Below are 22,679 nucleotides of genomic sequence, written 5' to 3' on the forward strand. Positions count from 1 at the left end.
CACCAAACTCGTGCCAAACGCGCACAGACTCGCACCACACGCACCAAGGCCGCACCAAATCACACCACCATGCATCAATTTTCTGCCCTGCCCTCCACAAGGGCAGGGCAGCCTCCTGGGAGTGGTTTTTGGGCCAAAATTCAAATTAAAAATTCATTTGAATTCATTTCTTCACCAATCCAAAAGCCCATCCAAATCCCATTACCCAAGAATAGAAAGTGTATAAATAGGACTTAGTTTGATGTAATTAGGACTTTTAGCTACCTTTACTTTGAGCTTTGAATTTTTTTGCTTTCATTTTTGAACTTTTGTCTTTGAGCTTTCTTGAGAGATTTGTCCGAGCACCAAGAGGATCAAGGGAGAATTGATTGATCTCCTTCCTCAATTCCCTTGGGCAATTCTACTCTTCTGTTTTCTGAGTATTGGGTGTGTGAAATTGGGGAAATTCTGTCCCAATTCCCATTCAAGCTCTTTGCATTTTGTTTTCTGCATAATTGAATTCAAATTCTGTTCTTCAATTGTTTCTTCTTTAATTTTCTGTCAATTGCTTAGTTAATTCAGATCTGGGAAGGAAATTGGGTTTTAGGATCTGCTACCTAAGCCCTTGGAATCCTGAGATCACAATTTTACTTTTGGTTCTTCTGTGAACCTCTGCTACATTTCATTTAAATTCTGTTTGAATGCTACTTGTTGCTGATTTACTTTCTGCTCAACCATTTACTGCAATTTACTTCTTCTTTGTTTAGATCTTACAATCCCATTCCTCAATTCCCCTTTACTTTCTAGCAATTTATCTTTCTTGTCATTTAAATTACTGCAATTTAAGTTTCTTGCACTTTAAGTTTCAGTTATTTCCTTTCTTGCTCTTTAAGATTCTGCCCATTTACAATTCTGTTCTTCAATTTACTGCATTTCTCCCGTCCCCCTTTACATTTACTGTCATTTAATTTCTGTTAAACACAAATCACTCAACCAAAACTTGATTCGCTTGACTAACTCACCCACTAAACTAAAATTGCTCAATCCTTCAATCCCTGTGGGATCGACCTCACTCATGTGAGTTATTATTACTTGATGCGACCCGGTACACTTGCCGGTGAGTTTTGTGTTGGATCGTTTTCCACACATCAAGTTTTTGGCGCCGTTGCCGGGGATTGAAATAGATTGACAATGATTAAGTGAAGTGGAGGTCTAGATTAAGCATTTTTTTCTGTTATTCTAACTCTTACTAACACACTAACTGTTTGAGTTTTTGCTTAAACTAACCAACCAGAACTTCATTCTAGCTACAGATTGAAGTTCCATAGTATTTCGGGGTTTGTGTGTTTATTGTTGTGTGTTTGTATGTCAGGTATAGGAAGATCCTCTACTATCCACTCTGAAATTGATCAAAGGACTCTTCGGAGAATAAGAAGAGCTGAAAGAGGGAAGAATATTGTTGGAGAAGAAGAAGAATCTGAGGAGGAATTCCAAGATATGGAAGGAGATACCAATCAACCAGGAGGAGGAGCCAACAATGACCAACAGAGAAGAGTCTTGGCTTCATACACATTTGCAAATGCTAGGCATTGTGGGAGTAGCATTCTTCCTCCCAATGTCAATGCAAACAACTTTGAACTCAAGCCACAACTCATCACTCTGGTGCAAAACAATTGTTCCTTTGGAGGAGGGCCTTTGGAGGATCCAAACCAACATTTGTCTACTTTCTTGAGAATCTGTGACACAGTGAAAACAAATGGGGTACCTCCTGACAGCTACAAGTTGTTACTCTTCCCATTCTCTCTTAGAGATAAAGCCACTCAATGGCTAGAGACTTTTCCAAAAGAAAGCATCAACACTTGGGATGACTTGGTGAGCAAGTTTCTTGCCAAATTCTACCCTCCTCAAAGAGTCCTAAGGTTGAAGACAGAGGTTCAAACATTCACTCAATTGGAGGCCGAGAGCCTATATGAAGCATGGGAGAGATACAAGGCTCTATTGAGGAAGTGTCCACCAGAGATGTTCACTGAGTGGGACAAGCTACAAAACTTCTATGAAGGCCTCACCCTTAAAGCTCAAGAAGCTCTTGATCACTCTGCCGGAGGCTCTCTACAACTCATGAAAACCACAGAGGAAGCTCGAAACCTCATTGATATGGTGGCCAACAACCAATATTTCTTTGCTCATCAAAGACAACGCCAACCATCACAGAGAAGAGGAGTCATGGAGTTGGAAGGAGTTGATTCAATCTTAGCTCAAAATAAGATGATGCAGCAACAGATTCAACAACAATTTGAGCAAATGGCTAAGAGAATTGATGGCTTGCAAGTGGCAGCAGTGAGCACCACAAGCCAACCTCCAACCACTTGGGTGCAAAATGAAGAAACTCAAGAGGAGCAACAACAAGAGCAAGTCCAATACATGCACAACCAAAATCCTGGAACAAATGAAGTCTATGGTGATACTTACAATCCATCTTGGAAGAACCATCCCAACCTTAGATGGGGAGACAACCATAATCAAAACCAACAACCATGGCAAAGAAACACAAGCCAAAACAATTGGAAAAACACAAACCATAACCCCCAGCCAAACACTAACCAAAACACATACAGAAAACCACAAAATAACTACCCAAATTCTAACCAATACCCACCCAATAGCCACCCAACTAACCAAAACACTTACCTTCATCCACCAACACCCCAAAACCAAACCATCTCACAAGATTCACAGAGAATCACCAATCTAGAGCTACTCATGGAGAAACTAATGAAGAGCCAAGAATTGACGAACAAAAATCAAGAAGCCACCATGAAGAACCTAGAGAGGCAGATTGGGCAAATCTCTAAGAAGATCTCTGTTGAGAAGCCATCAAGTTCACTACCTAGTGACACCATTCCCAACCCAAAGGAAGAATGCAAGGTGGTGCAACTAAGAAGTAGAAGAGTGTTAACAGACGGTAGCCAAGGAGCAACAAAGAAGCTTGTAGAGAATGACACTGAGCCAACAAAGAATGATGAAGCCATCAACAAAGACACAATAACCAAGAGTGTTCCAGAACAACTCACAGAGGAAGACAACAAGCCACAGAATTTAAAGAAAGGAAAGAAAATCATGGAAGAACCAATTCCAAAACAGCAACAAGTGGTGAAGAGCTCAACACCACCACTACCTTATCCACAAAGATTTCACAAAGAAACAAAGGACCAGCACTTCCACAAATTTCTTGAGGCTTTCAAGAAATTGGAAATTAACATACCTTTGGCAGAGGCTTTGGAGCAAATGCCCCTGTATGCCAAGTTCTTAAAAGAGCTCATCAACAAGAAAAGGGATTGGAATGAGAAGGAAACAGTGATGCTTAATGAGGAATGTAGTGCCGTGCTCCAAAAGGGAATCCCACCAAAACTCAAGGATCCAGGGAGTTTTGTAGTGTCATGCACTATAGGCAAACTATCCTTGGATAAAGCTCTTTGTGATCTAGGAGCTAGTATCAACTTAATGCCTTTGTCCATGATGAAGAAGTTGGCAATAGAAGAACTCAAACCCACCAAGATGTCACTAGTTATGGCAGACAGATCAATCAAGATACCAAATGGAATTGTGGAAAATTTGCTAGTAAAGGTTGGAAAGTTTATCTTCCCTGCAGATTTTGTAATCCTAGATACTGATGAGGAAGGCAACAATTCAATCATCTTGGGCAGACCATTTCTAGCAACTGCAAGAGCCATCATAGATGTGGAAAAAGGAGAAATGATTTTCAGAGTACACAATGAGCAGATGATCATCAATGTTTTTAAGTCAATGCAACACCCTCCAGAGCAGGAAGATCATTTGAGGGTGGATATGATAGAGAGCTTGGTGGAAGAAATGCTAGACAGTGATCAGCATGAGCAAGAAAAGGACAATCAAGAAACAATAGAGGAATATGTGGCTGAGGCTTTCATAAATAAAGAAGTGGAACCAAGCAAGAAAGAAGAGGTGCAAAAGCAAGAACTGAAGCCACTACCTTCTCATCTCAAATATGCATTTCTTGGGACTTCAGAAAGCCTCCCGGTGATCATCAATTCATCCTTGACAAAGAAAGAAGAAGGAGAGCTTCTTGATGTTCTCAGAGCCCACAAGGATGCCTTAGGGTGGACCATTGACGACTTGAAAGGCATCAGCCCCACGGTATGCATGCATAAGATTCTTCTGGAAGACAATTCTAAGGCAGTAATTCAACCTCAAAGAAGACTAAATCCTGCAATGAAGGAAGTTGTCCAAAAGGAAGTGATGAAGTTATGGAATGCTGGAATCATATATCCCATTTCCGATAGCTCATGGATAAGCCCAGTCCAAGTGGTACCAAAGAAAGGAGGGATGATAGTCATTACTAATGAGAAGAATGAACTCATTCCCACCAGAACAGTGACAGGATGGAGGATGTGTATTGACTATAGAAGATTGAATGATGCCACACGCAAAGATCACTTCCCACTTCCTTTCATTGATCAAATGCTTGAGAGGCTGGCTGGCCATGCTTATTATTGCTTCTTGGATGGCTACTCTGGGTATAATCAGATAGTGGTAGATCCAAAGGATCAAGAAAAGACTTCATTCACATGCCCAGTTGGAGTTTTTGCCTATAGAAGAATGCCATTCGGATTATGCAATGCCCCAGCCACTTTTCAAAGGTGTATGCTTTCCATTTTCTCAGATATGGTTGAAAAATTTTTAGAGGTTTTCATGGATGACTTCTCTGTTTTTGGTAATTGTTTCAATACTTGTCTAAACCATCTAACTCTTGTTTTGAAACGGTGCCAAGAAACTAATTTGGTTTTGAACTGGGAGAAGTGCCATTTCATGGTACCTGAGGGGATTGTTCTTGGTCATAAAGTTTCAAGAAGAGGAATAGAGGTTGACAAGGCAAAAGTTGAAATAATAGAAAAACTCCCTCCACCAACTAATGTGAAATCTGTTAGAAGTTTCTTGGGGCATGCAGGATTTTATAGAAGATTCATCAAAGATTTTTCCAAAATAGCCAAACCTTTGAGTAACCTTTTGATGAATGATCAACCTTTTGTTTTTGATAAAAATTGCCAGCATGCTTTTGAAACTTTAAAACAGAAACTCACAACAGCACCAATCATCACACCCCCGGATTGGAGCTTACCATTTGAACTCATGTGTGATGCAAGTGAAATTGCAATTGGTGCTGTACTTGGACAGAAAAAGGGAAACTTGCATCATGTCATATATTATGCAAGTAAAGTATTAAATGAAGCTCAAAAAAATTACACCACAACAGAGAAGGAATTGTTAGCTGTGGTTTATGCATTTGATAAGTTTAGATCGTACTTGATAGGATCTAAAATTGTGGTTTATACTGATCATGCTGCTCTCAAGTATTTGATGTCAAAACAGGATGCTAAACCAAGGCTTATCAGATGGATTCTACTCTTATAGGAATTTGACATTGAGGTGAGGGACAGAAAAGGCACTGAAAATCTAGTTGCTGATCATTTGTCAAGGCTGCCACCAGAGACAATTCAAAAAGCTTCATTACCTGTGAATGAAAGCTTTCCAGATGAACATCTCATGCAAATCCAACAAACACCATGGTTTGCTGATATAGCAAACTACAAGGTGGGGAGAAAGATACCGCAAGAATTCACTAAACAACAAGTGAGGAAACTGATCAATGAAGCAAAGAAGTTCTTGTGGGATGAACCCTATCTGTTCAGAAGATGCTCTGATGGAATAATCAGGAGATGTATTCCTGAAAGTGAAACAAAAGACATATTATGGCATTGCCATGGCTCAGCTTATGGGGGACACTTTGGTCCAGAAAGAACAGCAGCAAAGATTCTACAAAGTGGTTTCTATTGGCCAACCATCTTCAAAGATGCCAGGGAATTTGTCCATCAATGTAACGAATGCCAAAGAGCAGGAGGAATAACAAAAAGGAATGAAATGCCACAGAACTTCATTTTGGAAGTAGAATTGTTTGATCTATGGGGCATTGATTTCATGGGACCCTTTCCCCCTTCTTATTCATTCAAATATATCTTGGTAGCAGTAGAGTATGTTTCAAAATGGGTGGAAGCCATAGCCACAACTACCTGTGATGCACAAGTGGTTCTTCAATTCTTGAAAAAGCACATCTTTACTAGATATGGAGTACCCAAGGGTCTCATCAGTGATGGTGGTGGCCATTTTTGTAATAGACAAATGGAGAAACTTCTCCACAAATATGGAGTTATTCATAAGGTAGCCACACCATATCATCCCCAAACTAATGGTCAAGCAGAATTAGCAAACAGGGAACTAAAGAAGATCCTAGAAAAAACAGTTGGTAGCACAAGAAAGGATTGGGCTAGGAAGTTGGAAGATGCACTTTGGGCATACCGAACAGCTTTTAAAACTCCCATTAGGAAGTCCCCATTTCAACTGTTATATGGCAAAGCTTGTCATCTCCCTGTAGAGCTTGAGCACAAAGCCTTTTGGGCCACTAAGCTTCTAAATTTGGATTCTGAAGCATCAGGAGAGAAAAGATTGTTGCAGCTGAATGAGCTAGATGAGTTTAGGCTAGAAGCCTATGAAAATACTAAGATATACAAGGAGAAAGCTAAGAGATGGCATGACAAGAAGATTTTGAAGAAAGAGTTCAAACCAGGACAACAAGTACTCTTGTATAATTCACGGCTCAAGATATTCCCTGGCAAACTTAAGTCTAAATGGACTGGTCCATACTTGGTGACTAAGGTTTTTCCTTATGGGAGTATTGAGTTACTAGATGAGGCAACAAAGAATCAATTTACAGCAAATGGTCATAGAGCAAAGCTGTACCTAGGTTGGCAATGGAACAAAGAAAAGGAGGTCCAGAACCTGAATCCCTCTTGAAGCAAAAATGAAGATGTCAAGCTAATGACAATAAAAGAGCGCTTGTTGGGAGGCAACCCAACCTGAGGTAGTTTCTTTTCATAGCTTTTCAATAAAGATGTTGAGTAATTGTGGTGCATTGCAAGGAGCTAAGTTTGGTGTTGCACACCAAAACAATTTGAGGGAGAATGAGAACTTCTAAGTTTGGTGTCCCACCAACAATATCATTTAAAAAAAAACACATTCTCACCTCTTGCATGATTCTAGCTCCAAGCAATTAAACATATTATTCAACTGTTGAATTGTTTTCTAGCTTTCATTCCATTAACCTTTAGCAAAAATACATGGTTTCAAATATGGTTGACTTTGTACATCTGAGATAGTGGTAAAACAATTAAGTTTGGTGTTCACACACCAAAACAAATCATGGAACCACACTCAGTATTATGCTCACTAACCATATAATCAAGGGCTTGAGAAGCAAGCAACTTTGAGGATTATGCAGGACATGAGTCAACAATTGAAGACACTAAGCATCTTAACTCAAAGAAAACACAGCAGAAAGAAAAATCAAAGGGCTGCAACTCCAAAGGTTGTATCTGAACTTAATCCTTTCTGCTGTGTATTGTTTCGAACATGAAAACCATTGTATGCATTGCTTAAGTGTTTATCCAGTTGCAAGTGAAATTGTTTGCTAGAAAAATGCCAAGTCTGCATAATGCTTGTATCCATCACTTAGCTTTAAATATTGCTTTGTTTCCCATATGCTTAAATAAAAGAGTTTGGTTTGAATTGAAAAGTAAAATATCCAATGTTGCATAAGTATGAATGGAAGTTGGTGGTGGCATATGTGCTTGATTAAATGCATAACTCATGAAATAAGTGTTGCATAATATCATTCTCATTCAATTGTAAGTTAGCTTGCTGTTACAAAGACTTTTATCAATAATGAAACACCCTTGGTAACAAAAACAGAAAGAAGAAGGAAAGAAAAAGCCAAAATGGCAAGAAAAACAAAGAATAAAGGTTGGACACCAATGGTTTGAACCTTAGGACAAATGCCTGTGGTGTTCTTGTACTGAGATCTGCTTGGATGAGTAAATTCTAAGGGGTATTTTGAAACCCGGTCACTTAGATCAACTGATTTGGGATGGCCAATTGAAAATCCACAATAAAGAGCAACTTAGATACAAAGCACTTAGTGATCCAAAGAGATGCTGGGCATCAATGATCCTAGGAAGAATTAGCAAGCTAAGTGTCTGTGGTGGAGAGATGTTGAGCAAAAGAAAAGAAAATAAAGCCAAAGGCTATGCTGCAACATTTGACACCCAACCTATAAAAGAATAAGAAGCTTGTTAAGCATTATAAGCCAAGAAGAGTTACCAAGGGAGTAATCAAAAGGTGAGTCTTATGACAGCAAGTTTAGCAAACCTTTGATGCAAAATGTGTATTATGCAGCAGCAACAATAAATGAGTGGTCATTGTCTGCATAAATGCCCCATAAATTGAAGTTCTGCTATCTGCATAATAAGGATATATACTCTTTTCTTATTCATTTCATTTACTCTTAGTTTTGATGCTTGCTTGGGGACAAGCAAGGTTTAAGTTTGGTGTTGTGATGACAAGTCATCATATACCCATTTTTCAAGCTAATTTCACTTGTTTTGTTAGCATTTATGCACTTTCTTGCATCCTAAGTTAGTGATTTGGAGTGAAAATGCATAACTTCTTTAAATCAAGCAACCACCATGAATTTAATGTTAATCATTGAGGTTTGAGCTCATTTTAATTGAATTTTAATTGATTTATAAGCCTCTTGAATTTAGTGATACTTTGAGTGGTTGTTTTGGTTTATTGTAGGTGAAGAAAAGAAAAGAAAATGAAAAGCGTGGCCTAAGAAGTGTAGCCAAGAAAAGGAAAGCGTGGCCGAATCAAGAAAGAGCGTGCCGCATGCTAAGGGAGAAGCAACATTGCCCTCCACAAGGGCAGACTGCCCTCTAGGAGGGCAACACTAAGTAACCAAGCCAAGGAAGGCAACCCTGCCCTGCCCACTCTAAGGGCAGAGCACAAAATGGTGCCTTGAAGCCAAGAGAAGGAAAACTCTGCCCTGCCCTTGTGGAGGGCAGAATCGGGCTCCATGAGGAAAGAAAATCAAGAAAAAAGGTTACCCATGCATGCTACAAGGTTCGAACAAGGAACCATGAGGAAGCCAAGCTCTAAGGTTGGTTGCCGTGCCAAGAAACCAAGCAAAAAAATTGAGAAGCGTGTGTCCGCCCAGGTTCGAACACAAGCGTGCAATATGGCAACTCTGCCCTGCCCTTGGCGCGGGCAGGGCAGCATTTGAAGTTGGCGCACCAAAATTCAAAAGCTGGCGCACCAAGTTTGTTCCTTGCGCACCAACCGCGCGCAACGCTCCTCAATCTGGCGCATCAAACTTCCTGCCCTGCCCTTGGCGCGGGCAGGGCAGCGTCCCACGCACCAACGTGTATCGCGCGCACGCGCGCTCCTCAATTCTGGCGCATCAACATTTTCTGCCCCGCCCTTGGTGCGGGCAGGGCAGCCTCTGGCGCACCAAACTCGTGCCAAACGCGCACAGACTCGCACCACACGCACCAAGGCCGCACCAAATCACACCACCATGCATCAATTTTCTGCCCTGCCCTCCACAAGGGCAGGGCAGCCTCCTGGGAGTGGTTTTTGGGCCAAAATTCAAATTAAAAATTCATTTGAATTCATTTCTTCACCAATCCAAAAGCCCATCCAAATCCCATTACCCAAGAATAGAAAGTGTATAAATAGGACTTAGTTTGATGTAATTAGGACTTTTAGCTACCTTTACTTTGAGCTTTGAATTTTTTTGCTTTCATTTTTGAACTTTTGTCTTTGAGCTTTCTTGAGAGATTTGTCCGAGCACCAAGAGGATCAAGGGAGAATTGATTGATCTCCTTCCTCAATTCCCTTGGGCAATTCTACTCTTCTGTTTTCTGAGTATTGGGTGTGTGAAATTGGGGAAATTCTGTCCCAATTCCCATTCAAGCTCTTTGCATTTTGTTTTCTGCATAATTGAATTCAAATTCTGTTCTTCAATTGTTTCTTCTTTAATTTTCTGTCAATTGCTTAGTTAATTCAGATCTGGGAAGGAAATTGGGTTTTAGGATCTGCTACCTAAGCCCTTGGAATCCTGAGATCACAATTTTACTTTTGGTTCTTCTGTGAACCTCTGCTACATTTCATTTAAATTCTGTTTGAATGCTACTTGTTGCTGATTTACTTTCTGCTCAACCATTTACTGCAATTTACTTCTTCTTTGTTTAGATCTTACAATCCCATTCCTCAATTCCCCTTTACTTTCTAGCAATTTATCTTTCTTGTCATTTAAATTACTGCAATTTAAGTTTCTTGCACTTTAAGTTTCAGTTATTTCCTTTCTTGCTCTTTAAGATTCTGCCCATTTACAATTCTGTTCTTCAATTTACTGCATTTCTCCCGTCCCCCTTTACATTTACTGTCATTTAATTTCTGTTAAACACAAATCACTCAACCAAAACTTGATTCGCTTGACTAAATCACCCACTAAACTAAAATTGCTCAATCCTTCAATCCCTGTGGGATCGACCTCACTCATGTGAGTTATTATTACTTGATGCGACCCGGTACACTTGCCGGTGAGTTTTGTGTTGGATCGTTTTCCACACATCATAATACAGGTAGTTGTCCGACTAAGTACCCGAGCCTGGCTTGGGTGTTTACATGGTATCCTGTCTCACTCATATAAACCCCTTCTAAAAATGCTATGTATTCATCAAAAAGATCTGCCTGTTCTCTTTGTTTCTGATGTATCTCATGAATGTGTGCACCTTGATGTGCTTGGATGCTAATTAGCTTTTGGATGGCTTCTTGTTGTTGATCTTGCTTTTGGTTCAGGTTGTGAAAGGACTCACTCCATTACCTCCCTTGTTTTAATTGTTGTTCCATCATTTGTTTTGCCATTCCCCTTATTGATTCATCCATCTAGAGAGTGACTCTTCTTGACGGTCCATTATTTGCATTTGAAGCTCCTTCTGTACCCCTTGATTTTCCATGCATTGCCTTGACAAGGTATCAATAGCCTCTTATAATTGGTGCATGTCTAAGATGGCTGGGGCTTGTTCCTGTGGGTGCTATCCTTCTTCAGCTCGATGGGCTGGCCTATTTCTTAGTCTTTGTTGAGGTAGGGGAGGTGCAGCAGCATGCATCCGACGAAAAGTAGTTGGAAGACCAACTTTGATCCATTCGGGATTTCCATCTTCGAACACCACCCCAGCCTTGTTGCAAAGACGGAGAATAGTGTTGGGGTAGCCTAACCTTCCTCCAGAATCACTCTTCTCAGCCATCTTCTGAATATCTTGGGATATGAGTTCATGAACCTTAATTTCTCCCCCCTTCATTATGCATTGCACCATTGTTGCTCTCTTAAGGTTTACCTCTGAGTTGTTTCCAGCTGGGAGGATGGATCTCCTTACAATTTTGAACCACCCCTTATCCTCAGGAAGGATGTCTCATCTTTTTATAAATCTGGATTTCCCATGGGGGTCTCTGTCCCAATCCGCTCCCTGCACACAGATGTCCTTTATAATCTGGTCGTGGTTGGGGCTATTATCCATTCTTGAGTGATAGCTCTCTTCTGCAAAGGGTATGGTTCGCAGCTTTAGCACTCTCATGATGCTCATGGGACTAAAATTCACCATTACCCCTCTCACGAAACTTGTATAGGATTCATCTGCCTTATCATGTCTAACCACATTTGCATAAAACTCTCTTACCAGAATTGCGTTCACCCTTGTAATCGGATCAGTGAGGAGCTTCCATCGGCATTATTCCATCTTCTCTGTGATTTTGGGGCACTCAGTTTTTGTGACTTGAAAGCCTAACTCATATATGACTTCTTTATTAGCCATCCACCCAAATTGTAATGCATGGTAAAAGGTTCTAAATTTCTTTCCATCAAATGGAGGCTGCTCTATAGGTTCTTTCCCCTTTCGCTTTTTAGAGCTAGATGATGCCATGGGTGATGGTTGATATGTTTGTTGCTCACAGGGTGTGACTATGGGGGTGTATGAAAACCCTTGGTGGAGAATGGAGTGTATAGTGTATGTTTCGAAGGTGAAGAATTGAAATAGAGGGATGTTGTGTGAAGGAGTTTATATAGGGGAATAGTAATTGATTGAAGGGTGTGGATTAATGGTGTTGCTTAATGATGGACGGTTGGGGCTTGGCATTAGATGAGCACAAGGATCACCTTTTTTATGAGGGTCTTGATTCGGTCTCCAAGGCTATCCAACTCCCAATGTTGCATGGCAACACTTCCAAAGATACTCCCCTTGAAGACAAGTGTGAGGCTTCCTTGGTATAGTGGCCGAATCTCCCTTCCTTGATTGTCGTATCAAGTACCATCAATACCCTTTTTGATTTCCTATACAAGACAAAAGGAATTCAAAAAGATTAATTGAATTTTTGGTGGGAAGAATTAAAGTGTGAAATAGCTACTATTAAAATCTTTTTCTTTTGTTTTTGAAATAACTAAATGCTTTTCATGAATACAAATCAATCGACCACTCAATTTCCCATGCATGCAACCTTGGTGACACCAAACTTGTTGGTGATCATATGGTGTAATAAGACTCAAAAAGAATCTCATATCATGAAGTGTGTTCAAGCCCTTCTTGGTATGCCTTGAACACCAAACTTATGATGTACTATATATTGCATGTAGGAATTCTTATATTGTTTGTCGAAGTTGATTTAGAATCCATGAACTTTGCTTTATTACTACTATTAGAGATTAAAAAGAAAGGGTATTGAATATGGGTTGCCTCCCATGAAGCGCTTCTTTAGCATCATTAGCTTGACGTTCAGCCTCTGTTAGGGTGGTTAGTAGTGCTTCAAATCTTCTCCTCTTACAGTGAATCTATTTCCATTGGCTTTGTTAAGAAGTTCCACATGCTCTAAGGACAAAATTTTGTTGATGGTGTACACTGGTGGCAGCTGAGATGGAATAGTGGGGAGATGAGGTGGTATAGATGGAAAGTATGTAGAGACCACTTCATCCCCTGGAGAGAAATCTTCTGTAGGGATTTTCTTATTTTTCCATCCCCTTGGGACCCTTTTTTTCTGTCCCTTGATGTCACCTTGTTCCTTGTGGTTTCCTCTTTCAGAAGGGTTCTATTGCTTGTCACATATAACTCTGATGGGTTTAGTTCCTCTTGGATTACACTTGGTTGTTGCTCCTTCTAATCACACTAGTTGTTACTGATGAGCAGATAATTTATACGCTTTTTGGCACTGTTTTTAGTATGTTTTTAGTACATTTTAGTTAGTTTTAGTATGTTTTTATGAGTTTTTATTTAATTCAATTTTCTGGGCTTTACTATGAGTTTGTGTGTTTTTTTGTGATTTCAGGTAATTTCTGGCTGAAATTGCGTTGGAAAGTAGACATCCTGGGCTTTCCAGCAATGTATAATAGTCCATACTTTGCCCGAAATTTGATGGCCCAAACCGGCGTTGCAAATCAGCTTCAGAATTCCAGGCGTTTAACACCGGAACTGGCACAAAAGTTGGAGTTAAACGCCCAAACTGGCACAAAAGCTGGCGTTTAACTCCAGGAAAAGTCTCTACACATGAAAGCTTCAATGCTCAGCCCAAGCACACACCAAGTGGACCCCAGAAGTGGATTTTTACGTCATTTACTCATTTCTGTATATCCTAGGTTACTAGTTCACTATAAATAGGATCTTTTGACATTGTATCTGGACCACATGACACTTTACACATTTTATATTGTACCTTCTATGGCATGAGTCTCTAAACCCCATGGTTGGGGTGAGGAGCTCTGCTGTGTCTTGATGGATTAATGCAATTACTACTATTTTTTCATTCAAACACGCTTGTTTCCATTCTAAGATATCACTTGCTCCTCAACTTGATGAATGTGATGATCCGTGACACTCATCATCATTCTCATCTATGAACGTGTGCCTGACAACCACCTCCATTCTACTTTAGATTGAGTGGATATCTCTTGGATTCTTTAGCCAGAATCTTCGTGGTATAAGCTAGAATATATTGGCGGCCATTCTTGAGGATCCGGAAGGTCTAAACCTTGTATGTGGTATTCTGAGTAGGAATCAGGGATTGAATGACTGTGACGAGCTTCAAACTCGCAATTGTGGGGCGTTGGTGACAGACGCAAAAGAATCACTAGATTCTATTCCGACATGATCGAAAACCGACAGATGAATAGCCGTGCTGTGACAGAGTGCGTTGAACATTTTCACTGAGAGGATGGGAGGTAGCCATTGACAACGGTGAAACCCTACATACAGCTTGCCATGGAAGGAGCCTTGCGTGCATGAAGAAGAAGATAGTAGGAAAGCAGAGATTCAGAAGATAGAGCATCTCCAAAACCTCAACCTGTTCTCCGTTACTGCAAAACAAGTATTTATTTCATGTTCTTCTACTTTTCACAATTAAACCTGAGAATTATTGATATCCTGACTAAGAGTTACAAGATAACCATAGCTTGCTTCAAGCCGACAATCTCCGTGGGATCGATCCTTACTCACGTAACGTATTACTTGGACGACCCAGTGCACTTGCTGGGTAGTTGTGCGGAATTGCAAAAGTGTGATTGCAATTTCGTGCACCAGTTACCAATGCGGGTTTTCAGGTGTGGTACTTGTGCTCCCATGCTTGTCTCTTCCATCAGCTCTTTCTTGTGCTCTTCCTCTGACTTTTTGTTACCATGATCTGCTTCTTGTGAGGGGTTAAAAACATTGAAGGTGAGCTGCTCATCATGTATTCTCAATACTAGCTCTCCTCGCTCCACATCTATAAGTGCTCTAGCTATGGCTAAGAATGGCCTTCCCAGAATGATGGGGTGACTGGGATTCTCTTCCATTTCCAGGATAACAAAGTTTGTGGGAAGGAAGTAGTTCCCAACCTTCACTACCATGTTCTCAACCACTCCTATTGCCTGTTTTTGGGTTTTATCAGCCAGTTTAATGATTACGTCTGTGGGTGTTAGCTCATTGATTTGGAGCTTTTTCATGAGGGACAAAGGCATTAAGTTGATGCTTGCTCCCAGGTCACAGAGCCCTTTATCAAACATTGTCTCTCCTATAGCACAAGGAATGTGGAAACTCCCTGGGTCCATCTTCTTTGTAGGTGGCCCTGTTTGGATAAGAGCACTGCACTCCCTATTCATCTTTATTGTCTGTCCACCCTTCAATGAACTCTTTTTGGCCAGTAGCTCCTTTATATACTTGATGTAGGAGGGCGTTTGCTGGAGGGCCTTAATGAATGGTATATTTACATCAAGAGATGCAAACATGTCGAGGAACCTTGAATACATTCTCTCTGCTACACCACCCTTAAGCCTTTGGGGGAAGGGTGCATATGGGTTCAGGATCTCCCCTTTCTTTAGCACTTCCCTGAGTGTGGGTTGGGGTGCATGATTTTTCTTCGGACTATCTTGGAGGTGTTCTGTTTGTATGTCTCCTCCACACTCCTCTTATCACTTGTGGTGATCATCTTACATTCTTCCCACCTGACCTTCCTTATTTCTCCTCTTGGATTATTCTCTGTGTCGCTGGGAAATCCATCAATGGGTTTAGGAATTTGTTGAGATAGATACCCTACTTGGGACTCCAGTCTCTTGATGGTTTCCCCTTGGTTTTTGATATTGGCTCGCACTTCATCCTTAAACACCCTATTGTCTTGGACTTCTCTACATATGTCTTCAAGTAGAGTCTCAATCTTTGAAAGTCTATCCTCGGTTAGTGATGGTGGATTGAGATTAGGTGGTTGAGAAGGGTGGTTAGGTGAGTGTTGATAGGATCTCTGTGAGATATGTTGGTGAGTTGCATTGTTGTTGGAATTGTGGTTGTGGTGTCTCTGGTTTTGGCCTTGGTCTTGTTGATTCCCCCACCCAAAATTGGGGTGATTTCTCCATCCAGAATTGAAAGTTTTGGAGTATGGATCATGAATTTGTCTGGGTGAGTTCCCAATGTAGTTGGCTTGTACACAGTCACCTTCTTCCCCTACATTCACTCCTTCTTGAGCTGGTGATGAAGTGATGACTACTGCAACTTGGTTTTCCTCCACCTTCTTAGTAAAATCTGCTGGCTGCTTGGTGATCATCTTATTTTGAGCCAGCAATGCATCCATGTGGTTCAGCTCTATTACTCCTCGAGTGTTGCTTCTTTTAGAAGCATAGAAGTAGTCATTCTTAGCTACCGTCTCAATGACATCTATGGCTTCTTCAATGGTTTTTTTCTTGTTTAGAGAGCCCACTGAGGAATGGTCTACAGCCTTCTTTGACTCATAAGAGAGACCTTCATAGAAAATGTGAAGCTGAACCCATTCATTGAACATGTCTGGTGGGCATCTTCTTGTTAAGTCCTTGAATCTCTCCCATGCCTCATAGAGAGTCTCACCATCTTGTTGCCTGAAAGTTTGCACCTCAGCTCTCAGCCTATTAATTCTTTGAGAAGGGTAGAATCTTGCCAAAAACTTGTTCACCACTTCTTCCCAATTTGTTAAGCTCTCCTTTGGGAAGGACTCCAACCACTTGGATGCTTTGTCCCTGAGTGAAAAAGGGAACAAAAGCATCCTATAGACATACGGGTGGACTCCATTAGACTTCACAGTGTCACATATTCTCAGGAAGGTGGTTAGATGTTGATTGGGGTCTTCTTGGGCACTTCCTCCAAATGAGCAGTTGTTCTGAACAAGGGTGATGAGCTGGGTTTTTAATTCAAATTTGTTGGCATGTATAGTGGGCTTTTGGATGCTACTTCCACAGTTTCCTGGATTTGGATTGATGTAAGAGCCTAGAACTCTCCTTTCTTGCCCAGCATGATTTGCAGGGCCTTCTCTGACATGGTTGTGAGCTTCTCCTTCATGGTTGTTCTCCAAGTTCTCCTCCATATTTGTTTCAAAATACTCTTCCTCTTTCTCAGCACCAACAACTCTTTTCCCTCTTGCTTTCCTCCTTGCTCTATGGAGGGTCCTCTCAGGTTCTGAATCAAAGGAAGTTGAAGCTCCGCCTCTTCTCCCTGTCATACAACTAACAGAGCACACAGCAAGAGATAAAATGAAGTGATTATTCTTGTTAGAGTGATTGTTAGTGTGAGTGGTGCAAGTTATCAAACAGTTAGTGGGTTACTGAGCAGAATTGTAAGTAAATTCAAAGAAAAAAAAGATAATAAGGGGGTAGGGGTGAGGAAGAAACTAAATAAACTGAAGGTAAATGACTGGATAAAATAAACAAACCAAAGAAAAATGCTCAATCTAGTGAACTTTCAACTTAATCATTGTTGATACAAAATCAATCCCCGGCAACGGCGCCATAAACTTGATGCATGAAAACTTGTCACTCAACAAATTTCCCTCCGGCAAGTATACCGAATTGTCGTCAAGTAAAAACTCACAATAGAGTGAGGTTGAATCCCACAGGGATTGATTGGTCAAGCAACTTTAGTTGGAAGAGTATGCTAGTTCAGCTAAACAGAGTATAGTTTGGGAATTGTAGAAAATTAAATGGCGGGAAAGTAAATAGCAGAAAATAAAGTGCAGAATCTTAAATGAGAATTTGGGGATGTAAGCATGGAAATAAATGGCACAAAGTAAAGAGAATGGGTAAGATCAGAAATGGGGAATTCATTGGGCTCAGGAGATGTTGTATTCTCCGGATCAAGTTCATTTTCATCTCTCCCTCAATCAATGCATCTATTGATCTCCTTGGAAATCTTAGGTGATCGGATCCCAATTCCTTGGCAATCCAATCTCTCTAAGCTTGAACAATTGCCCAATTCTTTGATTTAATTGCTCATGGGAAGAGATGAAGTATGGTCACTGATTATACCACATGTATTTCCAAATCAAAGTGTTGGGAGGATTACATGTCACTATATCCGCCCAGACCCCAATTTGGTCCAACATGAGAAAGCATTTCTAGCATGATCTCCTCATCCTTTTTCCAAGGCTCAGAGGAGACTGATGAGCGGATAATTTATACGCTTTTTGACATTGTTTTTAGGTAGTTTTTAGTAGGATCTAGCTACTTTTAGGAATGTTTTCACTAGTTTTTATGCTAAATTCACATTTCTGGACTTTACTATGAGTTTTTGTGTTTTTCTATGATTTCAGGTATTTTCTGGCTGAAATTGAGGGACCTGAGCAAAACTCTGTTAAGAAGGCTGACAAAGGACTACTGATGCTGTTGGATTCTGACCTCCCTGTACTCCAAATGGATTTTCTGGAGCTACCGAACTCTAAATAGCACGCTCTCAATGGCGTTGGAAAGTAGACATCTAGAGCTTTCCCGCAATATATAATAGTCTATATTTTATTCGTGATTAGATGACGTAAACTGGCGCTCAATGCCGGTTCCATGTTGCACTCTGGAGTCAAACGCCAGAAACATGTCACGAACCAGAGTTAAACGCCAAAAACACATTACAACTTGGCATTCAACTCCAAAAGAAGCCTCTGCACGTGTAAATCTCAAGCTCAGTCCAAGCACACACTAAGTGGGTCCGGAAGTGGACTTCTACATCAATTACTTACTTCTGTAAACCCTAGTAGCTAGTCTAGTATAAATAGGACATTTTACTATTGTACGAGGGGTCTTCACCATTCGGTTTTTGACCACATCTTTGGTCCTTCTCCCTATTTTCGAATTCATATCACATTTTGGGGGCTAGCCATTCAGCCATGCCTGGACCATCACTTATGTATTTTCAACGGTGGAGTTTCTACACACCATAGATTAAGGGTGTGGAGCACTGCTGTACCTCGAACTTTAATGATATTACTACTATTTTCTATCCAATTCAGTTTATTCCTGTTCTAAGATATTCGTTGCACTTCACCATGACAAATGTGATGATCCGTGACACTCATTATCATTCTCACCTATGAACGCGTGACTGACAACCACTTTTGTTCTACCTCAGATCGAACGCATATCTCTTAGATTCCTTAATCAGAATCTTCGTGGTATAAGCTAGAATTGATGGCGGCATTCATGAGAATCCAGAAAGTCTAAACCTTGTCTGTGGTATTTCGAGTAGGATTCAGGGATTGGATGACTGTGACGAGCTTCAAACTCGCGATTGTTGGCGTAATAACAAACGCAAAAGAATCAATGGATTCTATTCCGGCATGATCGAGAACCGACAGATAATTAGCCGTGCTGTGATAGAGCATTTGGAGCATTTTCACTGAGAGGATGGGATGTAGCCATTGACAACGGTGATGCCCTACATACAGCTTGCCATGGAAAGGAGTAAGAAGGATTGAATGAAAGCAGTAGAAAAGCAGAGATCCAACAGGGACAAAGCACCTCCATATGCCTATCTGAAATTCTCATCAAAGATCTACATAAGTATTTCTATCTTTATTTTCTATTTAATTATTATTATTATTCGAAAACTCCATAACCATTTATCATCCGCCTAACTGAGATTTATAAGATGACCATAGCTTGCTTCATACCAACAATCTTCGTGGGATCAACCCTTACTCACATAAGGTTTATTACTTGGACGATCCATTGCACTTGCTGGTTAGTTGTGCAAAGTTGTGAAAAAAGTGCTGAGTTATAAATGCGCATACAAAGTTGGATGCCATTGTTGATGCTGTTAGATTCTGACCTCCCTGCATTCAAAATGGATTTTCTGGAGCCATAGAACTCCAAAAGATGCGCTCTCAACAGATCTGGAAAGTAGACATCAAGAGCTTTCCAGCAATATATAATAGTCTATACTTTATTCATGATTAGATGATGTAAACTGGTGCTGAACGCCAGTTCCATGCTGCATTCTGGAGTCAAACGCCAGAAACACGTCACGAACTAGAGTTGCACGCCAAAAACACGTTACAACTTGTCATTCAACTCCAAAAGAAGCCTCAGCTCGTGTAATGTTCAAGCTCAGCCCAAGCACACACCAAATGGGCCCCGAAAGTGGATTTTTGCATCAATTACTTACTTCTGTAAACCATAGTAGCAAGTCTAGTATAAATAGGACTTTTTACTATTGTATTCAGTGTCTTTGATTGTCAAGTCTTTTGACCATTCGGTCTTTTGATCACGTTAGGGGGCTGGCCATTCGGCCATGCCTGGACCTTCATTACTTATGTATTTTTAACGATGGAGTTTCTACACACCATAGATTAAGGGTGTGGAACTCTGCTGTACCTCAAGTTTCAATGCAATTACTACTATTTTCTATTCAATTCAGTTTATTCCTTCTCTAAGATATTTGTTGCACTTCACCATGACGAATGTGATGATCCGTGACACTCATCATCATTCTCACCTATGAACGCATGACTAACAAACACTTCCGTTCTACCTTAGACCGGGCACATATCTCTTGGATTCCTTAATCAGAATCTTCGTCGTATAAGTTAGATAGATGGCGGCATTCATGAGAATCCGGAAAGTCTAAACCTTGTCTGTGGTATTCCGAGTAGGATTCAGGGATTGAATTACTGTGTCGAGCTTCAAACTCACGATTGTTGGGCGTGATGACAAACGCAAAAGAATCAAGGGATTCTATTGCAACATGATCGAGAACCGACAGATGATTAGCCGTGCCGTGACAGAGCATTTGGACCTTTTTCACTGAGAGGATGGGATGTAGCCATTGACAACGGTGATGCCCTACATACAGCTTGCCATGGAAAGGAATAAGAAGGATTGAAGGAAGGCAGTAGGAAAGCAAAGACCCAACAGGGACAAGCATCTCCAGACACTTATCTGAAATTCCCACCATTGAATTACATGAGTAACTCTATCTTTATTTTCTGCTTTATTTATTATTTGAAAACTCCATAACATTTACTATCCGCCTAACTGAGATTTACAAGATGACTACAGCTTGCTTCATAGCAACAATCTCCGTGGGATCGACCCCTTACTCACGTAAGGTATTACTTGGATGACCCAGTGCACTTACTGGTTAGTTGTGCGGAGTTGTGACTAAGTGTGATTCACGTTTGAGAGCGCTACCAAGTTTTTGGTGCCATTGTTGATGATTACAATTTCGTGCACCAGCAACCCAATTTTTATTTATCTAATTTTATTTTTCTTTTTATTGTTCTTTTATGTTTTATTAGGTTCATGATCATGTGGAGTCACGAAAAAAATACTAAAATTAAAAACAGAATCAAAAACAGCAGAAGAAAAATCACACCCTAGAGGAAGGACTTACTGGCGTTTAAACGCCAGTAAGGAGCATCTGGCTGGCGTTCAACACCAGAACAGAGCATGGATCTGGCGTTGAACACCAAAAACAAGCAACATCTTGGCGTTTAAATGCCAGGAATACACCCTGAGGAAAGCTGGCATTGAACGCCAGAAACAAGCATGGAACTGGCGTTCAACGCTAGAAACATGCAGCAAATGGGCGTTGAACGCCCAAAACAAGCATGAAGCTGGCGTTCAATGCCAGAAACAAGCATCAATCTGGCGTTGAATGCCAGGATTGCATGAAAAGGGCGTTTAACACGCCTCATTGGTGCAGGGATGTAAATCCCTGACTTTTCAGGATCCGTGGACCCCACAGGATCATCTCAAGATCTGTGGACCCCACAGGATCCCCACCTATCTCAACTCACCTTCTCTCCTCTTCACACAATCCAATAACACTCTTCCCCAAAACCCTTCACCAATCACCTCAATCTCTCTTCCCTATCACCTCTTCACCACTCACATCCTTCCACTCTTCCCCATAAACCCCACCTACCTTCAAAATTCAAAATCACTTTCCCACCCAACCCACCCAATATGGCCGAATCTTAACCCCTCTACTTCCACTATAAATACCCCTCCATTCTTCTTCATTTTCACACAACACAAACCTCTCTTTTTCTTCTTTAGCTGAAACACAACCTTCTCTCCCTCTCCTCCATATCTTATTCTTCCTCATCTATTCTTTCTTCTCTTGCTCGTGGGCGAGCAATATTTTAAGTTTGGTGTGGTAAAAGCATATCTCTTTGTTTTTTTCCATAACCATTAATGGCACCTAAGGCTGGAGAAACCTCTAGCAAATGGAAAGGGAAGACAAAAGCTTCCACCTCCAAGTTATGGGAGATGGAAAAATTCATCTCTAAAGCCCATCAAGACCACTTCTATGATGTTGTGGATAAGAAGAAGGTGATCCCCGAGGTCCCTTTCAAACTCAAGAAAAATGAGTATCCAGAGATCCGACATGAGATCTAAAGAAGAGGTTGGGAAGTTCTAACCAACCCCATTCAACAAGTCGGAATCCTAATGGTTCAAGAGTTCTATGCCAATGCATGGATCACTAGGAACCATGATCAAAGTATGAACCTGAACCCAAAGAACTATCTTACAATGGTTCGGGGTAAATACTTAGATTTTACTCCGAAAAATGTGAGGTTGGCATTCAACTTACCCATGATGCAAGGAGATGCACACCCCTACACTGGAAGGGTCAATTTTAATCAAAGGTTGGACCAAGTCCTTATGGACATATGTGTGGAAGGAGCTCAATGGAAAAGAGACTCCAAAGGCAAGTCGGTTGAATTAAGAAGACTGAACCTCAAGCGTGTGGCTAGAGGATGGTTGGAGTTCATCCAACGTTCCATCATCCCCACTAGCAACCGATCCGAAGTTACTGTGGATTGGGCCATCATGATCCATAGCATCATGAATGGAGAGGAAGTAGAAGTTCATGAAGTCATCTCCGTTGAATTCTACAAAATAGCCGAGAAGTCCTCCACCATGGCAAGGCTAGCTTTTCCTAATCTTATTTGCCATCTATGTT

At 40.8% G+C, this 22,679-nt stretch overlaps 1 non-coding gene across 1 annotated transcript; it reads left to right on the forward strand.

Annotated features, from left to right (window-relative positions):
* Positions 1–16,252: 16,252 nt before the first annotated feature.
* Positions 16,253–16,356, forward strand: LOC130977714 (small nucleolar RNA R71). The gene has a single exon (XR_009085394.1). It is a non-coding gene; the product is annotated as a small nucleolar RNA R71 (small nucleolar RNA).
* The last annotated feature ends 6,323 nt before the right edge of the window (positions 16,357–22,679 follow it).

Source organism: Arachis stenosperma, chromosome 4, assembly GCF_014773155.1.
Source record: "Arachis stenosperma cultivar V10309 chromosome 4, arast.V10309.gnm1.PFL2, whole genome shotgun sequence".
NCBI lineage: Eukaryota > Viridiplantae > Streptophyta > Magnoliopsida > Fabales > Fabaceae > Arachis > Arachis stenosperma.